The sequence below is a fragment of the Stenella coeruleoalba genome (genome assembly GCF_951394435.1).
Source record: "Stenella coeruleoalba genome assembly, chromosome: 10".
Lineage (NCBI taxonomy): Eukaryota > Metazoa > Chordata > Mammalia > Artiodactyla > Delphinidae > Stenella > Stenella coeruleoalba.
This window is the reverse complement of record NC_137156.1, coordinates 73,605,422-73,614,100: the sequence shown is the minus strand read 5'-3', so window position 1 is coordinate 73,614,100 and position 8,679 is coordinate 73,605,422.

Sequence of the window (8,679 nt, the reverse complement as noted above, 5' to 3'; positions counted from 1 at the left end):
TAGCATCTGGAGACACCACTTAATGTACTTAACTTTTTCAACATTTAATTGATGAAAATTGAGGCTCAATAAAAATTTTCTAAGGAGCAAAATGTCTAATGAATATTTTATATTTAGCTTTAGATAAAACAGTTTTACAGCATAATTAAAGGTAAATCTGCAAAATCCTAGGTAATAGGGCTTCACTGGTGGCACAGTGGGTAAGAATCCGCCTGCCAATTCAGGGAACGTGGGTTCAAGCCCTGGTCCGGGAAGTTCCCACATGCACTGGAGCAACTAAGCCCGCGAGCCACAACTACTGAGCCTGCGCTCTGGAGCCTGCGAGCCACAACTATGGAAGCCCGCGTGCCTAGAGCCCGTGCTCCTCAACAACAGAAGCCACCGCAATGAGAAGCCGGCGCACAGCAAGGAACAGTAGCCCCCGCTCGCCATAACGAGAGAAAGCCAGCGCGCAGCAACGAAGACCCAACGCAGCCAAAAATAAATAAATAAAATAAATTAATTAATTAAAAAAAATCTTAGGTAACAGATTTTTTCTAAGATGAAAAAGTTCTTTTGATTACATAATTGAGACATGCTCATTTAAAAAAAATTCAATTGATCCAGAAAAGCAGGAAATAAACTAAATTACATAAACCTCACCAGCCACAGATAAGCATTGTTAAAATTTTGTGAACTTGCTTCCAACCGTCTCTTCATACATATATTTGTGTATGCATATGTATGCCCGTAGCGTGACCTACACAGAATCATACCGTTCTGTAAATTGATCCTTTCATTTTGCAACACGTTGTGGACACCTTTCCATTTCCATAAATACAGATCTGGTTCCAGCTTTCTAAACAGATGCGTAGTATTGCGCTCTATATAAACACCGTAACTTAACCAACCATTCCCACACTGTTGAACATTTGGGTTGTTCCCAAGCCTTTTTTTTTTTTTTTTTTTTTTTTTTTGCGGTACGCCGGCCTCTCACTGTTGTGGCCTCTCCCGCCGCGGAGCACAGGCTCCGGACGCGCAGGCTCAGCGGCCACGGCTCACGGGCCCAGCCGCTCCGCGGCATGTGGGATCTTCCCAGGCCAGGGCACGAACCCGAGTCCCCTGCATCGGCAGGCGGACTCTCAACCCCTGCACCACCAGGGAAACCCCCAAGGCTTTCTTTTAATTAGCAATACCATGGTAAACATCCCTATCATATTTCTTTCTTTCATTATTATTATTTTTAAAGATTATTTGATGTGGACCATTTTTAAAGTCTTTACTAAATTTGTTACAAGATTGCTTCTGTTTCATGTTTTGTTCTTTTGGCCCTGAGACATATGGGATCCCAGCTCCCCGACCAGGGATCAAACCCACACCCCCTGCATTGGAAGGCAAAGTCCCAACCAATGGACTGCCAGGGAAGTCCCCTTATTATTTATTTATGTATTTATTTATTTGTTCATTCAAATAAAACATGGCTCGGGACTTCCCTGGCAGTCCAGTGGTTAAGACTCTGTGCTTCCACTGCAGGGGGAACAGGTTTGATCCCAGTTCAGGGAACTAAGATCCCACATGCCGCACAGTGCGGCCAAAAAAAAAAAAAAAAACAGAAACAGACAAAAAAAAATATATGACTCAGAGCCCCCACTCATCAAGGTGGACAAGAGTTATTTCTGGGATTCTTTTCCCCACTACAGTGAATTATATATGACCTCCAGGGTTTGAGTGGCCCTAGGAAACTGGATTATGCTATTGATTATGGTTATGCTATTGATCCTCCTTTGTCTGGCCAGAGACAGTCCTCTCCAGAGGTCTTCTCCATTCTAGGCAGGGAAGCAGCCCCGCAACACTTTTAAAGCTGCTTTCAGGATCTCAGTGCTTAGTGACCTGTCTCCCAGGCATCCTGCAGCCATCCCAACCTGGGTCTGTTATTTTCGAGGGAGATACTTGGAAATCCTAAAATTCCACAACCCCTCCCCAGCCTTAGTGTTGTCTTTATACTAGTAAAGGCTATTTTCTTGAGGAGATGGGGAAAAGGAACTACCACTCAACCTCTCCATATAAACCTATAACAGACAACTAGACAGTTGACCGTGGAGGAGTTACTTAACCTCCTGAAACCTCAAATTCTTTATCTATCTATAAGATAACAACAAATAGCAACTCCATCCTGCCAGTTGTAGAGACCAGAAAATTTATTTGTCTTTAGCTTCCCTCATTCTCTCACTGCCACTTATATTCTGCCTCCTGAACCTTCAGAACAGAACGAGAATCTGACCACTTCTCTCCACCTACCCTGCTTCTACCTTGGGCCAAGTCTCCACCATGTCTCACTTGGATCTTTGCAGTAGCCTCCTAATAGGTCTCCTTGATTCTACCCTTATTCCCATCATCAATTTTCTTTTGAAAAGGATGATGGCTTTCATCTAACTTTGAGGAAAAGGCAAAATTCTTAGACTAACCTAGAAAGCCCTCTTATATGACTTAGCACCACCTCCCCCACTTCTCTGACCTCAGTTCCAACCATCCTCTTCTTCAGTCACACTCCCCTTGCCAAAACATGTCAGGCGTGCCTTTTGCATTATCCTCAGGATAATAGTTTCTCCATGCAGGTATCTGCTCAATTACCTTTATCATTATCCCCAGAGCCTGCTTCATTTTTCTCCACAAAACTTATCACTGACATAGAGTATGTTTATTTCACTATCTCTTAAAACTGGAATATAAGCCTGTTGAAGGAAGGACTTGTCTATTTCTATTTAGGTTTTCAGTGCCTAGAGAGTACCTAGCACACATGAGGGGCTCAATAAATATTTGCTGAATAAATGAATGGACAATCATATCTTTCAGAACTGGAGTGAGGGTTCATTCTGATAATGTTAATGCCTATCGAATAGGAAGGACTATTTGAACACAGATTGTTGCTGTATCATCATTATTATTATATTTATACTAGTCTTTGAAGACTATATTAGAAAAAGGGTATTCCAGCAAAGAACTGACTGAAGCAGAGGCTTACAAGTAGGAAATACCCTGTAGGTAAGTGTAACCTGCACTGAAAACTAAATATTGGTAAGAGCTAGTGTTGGAAATGTAGGGATGAATATGGAGGGAACTGAATTCAAGGCTCAGAAGTACGGGTTTGTCCCTAACAGTGGGGAACCATCCAGGATTTTCAGCCAAGGAAGATATGATAAAATCTTGGTTTTTGAAACTTCTGTGGTGATAATCAGTTATCCTGTGTTGCAAAGTTGCATTTTGTGGTTTGTGGGAGGTGTGTTTGTTAATCAGAGAAAACGGTGTGTTTCTTTAAGAAACTTTGCTGGACCTTTTTGTCTGATAGGACCTGGCCTGTGACCTTATTTATGATCCCCTCTTTTCATGCAGACACCAAACATCCTCCATGTGGAGAAAAAGAAGGCTGAGAGCCAGAGCCTTGGTGATTCACTCTTAGTTATTTCCCCTTTCATGATTCTAATTTGCTCACCCTTTGGATTGTCTTCTTCAGACTGTGGCTGAATTTCATGTCTTGGTTTTCCACTTCACAGGCAATTTCTGACCATATCTTTCTCCATGACATAACCCCACTGTCATTTAAAATCTTGCCATCCAAAGTGCGGTCCTGGGACCAGTAGCACTGGCATCACCTGAGAGCTTGTTAGAAATACAGAATTTTCAGGACCCACCTGAATTAGAATCTGCATTTCAACAAGATCCCTGGTGATCTGTGTGTACATTAATGTTTAAGAAGCACTACACTTAAGTATCCCTTAACAAATGGATGCACCAGTGTCCCCCAGGAGCCCCTCATCACCTCAAATAAACATACAGAGAGGGCTTCCCTGGTGGTGCAGTGGTTAAGAATCTGCCTGCCAATGCAGGGGACACGGGTTCAAGCCCTGGTCCGGGAAGATCCCACGTGCCGCGGAGCAACTAAGCATGTGCACCACAACTACTGAGGCTGTGCTCTAGAGCCCGTGAGCCACAACTACTGAAGCCCACGCACCTAGAGCCTGTGCTCCGCAACAAAGAATAGCCCCCGCTTGCTGCAACTAAAGAAAGCCCACGCGCAGCAACGAAGACCCAGTGCAACCAAAAATAAATAAGTAAATAAACTTATTTTTAAAAAAACAAAACAAAAAAGCATACAGAGTGTTTGCTTTCTAAACAAACTTCCGGACAATTCCCCCTAGCCACCCGTTCCAACTGGAGAGCTTTCCACACTCTACCTTCTGTACAGAAAATCTGAAGCAGCAATGCTTTGAATGTTCGGTGTTTCTCAAGGTACAATCCTCAGATCACCTGCATCTGAATAACCTAGAGAGTTTGTTAAAAATGCAGATACCCCATCCTACCTACATTTACCGAATCTGGCTTTTTAGGGGAAGGGCACTGCAAACCACTTTTTCAACTAACGTATGATACATACCAACAATCAGAGAACCATCAGAAAACTCCTGGCTGCAAAAACAAATGCAGCTTTAATAGCTCCCCCTTCTTGGTATTGAAACCCTTTTCCAGCTTTGACTCCATTCCCTCATCCAGCCCTGCACTGGGTTATTTGAAATACAGTAATTTTAGTTATGATCCTATTGTTAGAGAGTGCTACTTTTGCAAGAGATCTCATCCAAGTGCTGCTCTGATACCTCTTTTAAAAAACTATGTAAATAGCATTCCAGAATTTCTTTTTACAGGTTATCAGTCTTAACATACAAATGAAATATAAATGTTTCTATCAAGTAATTTAATGTTTATTTTTCTGCTTCTTAGTATTTTCTTATGCAATAAAAGAAGATTTTTCCTGTGTCTGATGCTTCTTTAAAGTCACTGTGCTCCTCTTCATCAATGTCTCATATCAGGATGGTTAGTTTCATAGTCAGTCCTATTGGAAAAGTACCTAACATGACTTTATAATAACATTCTCTAGGGTCTGGGAGTTTGGGGGCAGGGATAAATGCTGAAACAGGTACTTGGTGCCTGTAGTTTGCTGGTCTATCTCTATTGCTACAGTCTACATCAAGGCCTTCTACCACTGACATGAAAGTTGAGCAGAATGGGTGAAAGAATGGCAGCACTAGTTGCATAACTATTATGAAATGAAATTACACAGTTTGAATCCACATTAATAGATATTAAATGTTAATATCTATTAACATTAGATGTTAATAGAAATGTTAATATCTATTATCATTTTATTACTAGATGATACCTCTTGCAAATAAAATTTAAACAAAGTCTGAATCTTAATGAAGAGGGATCAAGAGAGAATAAAATGTTTTCCAGACTTCTGCATCCCCCCCCAACAGTGCTGTTTTAGATCTTAAAATCCTTCTTTCAAAAAACTAGAAAATCAAAACGAAAAATCTCTTTTCTCTCTTAAAGGGGTTCAAGACTTCAAAGGCATTCTTTAATGAGTCTATCTTTATGTATCCTTTTCTGAACCCTCAGCAAGATCTAATCTTATTCTTTTAGAGTGCCTATAGTACTTCCTTTTCTCATTTCCAGCCCTATTACTCTTCCTTGATTCATGGTCATATCTGGGCCTCTCCTTCTCAGTTGTACTTCCTTGGCCAGTTGTAAATTTCTTTAGGCAGAAACTGTGTATTCTCCTTTTTGTACCTATCAACAATATTTATTGCATTCGTGGTTTTTTTTTTTTTTTAAAGCAACGCTAGGGGTTGAGCTATTCTTATTTATTTATTTATTTATTTATTTATTTATTGGGTCTTCCGTTGCTGCGTGCGGGCTTTCTCTAGTTGCAGCGAGCGGGGGCTACTCTTCATTGCGGTGCGAGGGCTTCTCATTGCAGTGGCTTCTCTTGTTGCGGAGCACAGGCTCTAGGCAAGCAGGCTTCAGTAGTTGTGGCACATGGGCTTCAGTAGTTGTGGCTCACGGGCTCAAGAGCACAGGCTCAGTAGTTGTGGCATGCGGGCTTAGTTGCTCTGTGGCATGTGGGATCTTCCCGGACCAGGGCTCGAACCCATGTCCCCTGCATTGGCAGGCGGATTCTTAACCACTGTGCCACTAGGAAAGCCCTATTGCATTCTTTATGCTCAGCAAAGTGAGGCCTACAAAAGTATAAATTATAAAACAAACAGTTTAGCTTGGAAGAAAAATCTTACCCATGTAAAACTGTAGCAATTACTGTAAGAGAATATATAAGTATATAACTAATAGAGACGTGAGTCTCGATCCCATACAGTTCCATCATGGGAGGTGCAAAACCACTGAAGAAGGTGAGTACGGAAGCCCGGGCTCTCAACACTAAGCACATTTAGCCTTAGGATATACACTTAAAATCCTAGTGGTCTAGAGAGGGTAGATGCCCTCAGTAAGAGCTGCTGAGATTCAAATGGAAAATGAGGGCTGCGACTGAATATCTCCAAGCTACCATGATGAACCAAGGCCAAAGCTCTTGGTTCAATTTTTCTGGATTCCATAATTGCCAGCATTTCTGTATGCCGCAAGGGGCAAGGAGCACCTGAAGATTGATCATTAACATTAGCCAGGCAGGTGCCATTCTAGTCAAGTCATTATTATCTCTCACTTGGATGGATGATTGAAATTGCTTCTTAAATGTTTTTTCCACTTCATTGTTATCTCCTCCTCCTCTGTGTCAGGGGTCCCCACAACCACCTCTCGTGTTCAATGATTTGCTAGGAAGACTTTAATAGGACTCAGAAAACATATAATCATACTCATGGCTATGAAGTATTACAGAAAAAGTGTTCAAAACAAAGTCAGCAAAGGGAAAAGGCACAGGGGGCAAAGTCTAGGGAAAACCAGGCCCAAGCTTCCAAGAGTCTTCTCCCACTAGAATCACACAGGATGTGCTTAATTCCCCTGGCAATAAGTTGTGACAGCACATGTAAAATGTTGCCAACCAGGGAAGTTTGTTTAAAACTCAGCATCCAGGGACTTCCCTGGTGGTCCAGTGGTAAAGAATCTGCCTTCCAATGTAGAGGACATGGGTTCGATCCCTGGTTGGGGAACTAAGATCCCACATGCCATGGGGCAACTAAGCCCGTGTGCCACAACTACTGAGCCCATGGGCCTCAATGAGAGAGTCCACGTGCTGCAGACTACAGAGCCCATACGCCACAACGAGAGAGAAGCCTGTGGGCCACAACAAAAGGTCCGCATGCCTCAACGAAGAATCTTGTGTGCCGCAACTAAGACCCAACACTAAAAAACTAAAGTTTTTTTCTTTAGCCCAAAAAACTAAAGAAAATAAGTAAATATAAAATTTTAAAAAAGAAAAAAAGAAAAAAGAAAACCTCAGCATCCACAGATTGGGGGCAAATCACATAGACATGTTCTGCCTAACAGGTACCAAAATCCCAGATTCCTCAAAGAAAAGCAGGTGTTCAACATACAGCACATTGTTTATACAAACAGTTCAGGCAAAGTGAGCCAATCTTATCAACGGGGTGATGGGAACCCTCCCAAAACCCGAGTTTCCGGACACCTGCCAAGGACCAATCCTGTAAGCCAGACTTTCAAAAGACAGCACTCAGGCCTACTATGTTAACTCATTTCTGCACATCTTCTAACCCATTCTCCAGTCAATAACCAAAGGAATCTTCTTGAAATATAAACCAAATTATGTGTATTGTATTTGGACTAAAATCCAAACTCTTTACCATGGTCCACAAGTCCCTGCATGATGTCAATAACTCCTTCCCCTCAAATTCATCTCTTGTCACTCTCCTCAGCAACACCCTGCAGCCACTTTGGCTTCCTCTAAGTTTTGAAAACATCACTGCCCAACAGAACTTTCCTTGCTAACGGAAATGTTCTTCTGCACTCTCCAGTCATCTCTTGGTGTCCACCAACCACACACAGTTATTGAGCACCTGAAATATGGCTAGTGCAATTGAAGAAATGAATTTTTAATTTTATCTAATTCTAATTAATTTAAATTTAAATAGCCAAACGTAGGTAGTTTGGCTACCATACTGGGCAATGCAGCTCTAGAACACATTGAGTTTTTCCCATTTTAAGGCCTTTTGCTGTATGGGAACTTACAGATCAAACTAAAATGCTTGAATCACATAGTTTATTAAATTAATTTAAAACACAGCACAGAGCAAGGGAAAAGAGAAAGGGTAAGTTAACACACTATTAGGAAAGGTTGCATGAATGGTGGAAGGATCACACTGCTCAAATCCTGGGTTATGTAATGCTTGTATATCCTCCCTTTCTTTGCTGTGTCAGCCTTCTCTGCTGACAGACCAGAGTTGAGGTCCAATCAAGAGGGCCCACAGACAGAAGGTGCCCTGGGCCAGTGGTACACACTTGTTCTACCAGAAAGATGCAGGGACAAGTACACCTGGCCAATAGCTGTAGCTTGCCAATTACCCTGCTGAACAGCTATGAGTTTTTATGTTTTGGGCAGAAGACACATACACCAGAACAGTTATTACCAGTGCGTGGCTGGATTAAGAGCTCATAAATATTAAGTGCTCATGTATATTTACTGTATCCTGGACATTAAATATCTCGTATATATTTAATTTGTCATGAATATTTATTTAGTGCTTATGTGCCTTATGTATACTTAGTGCCTCTCAACTATTACTCTTGGTCTTTTAATTCCTTTCTATTTACATTTAACACACATGCTCTACCCACTAACTACTTATCTAAACTTAACATATGTTATGAGTTTCATTTATCCCATTTGCTTTTTCTTTT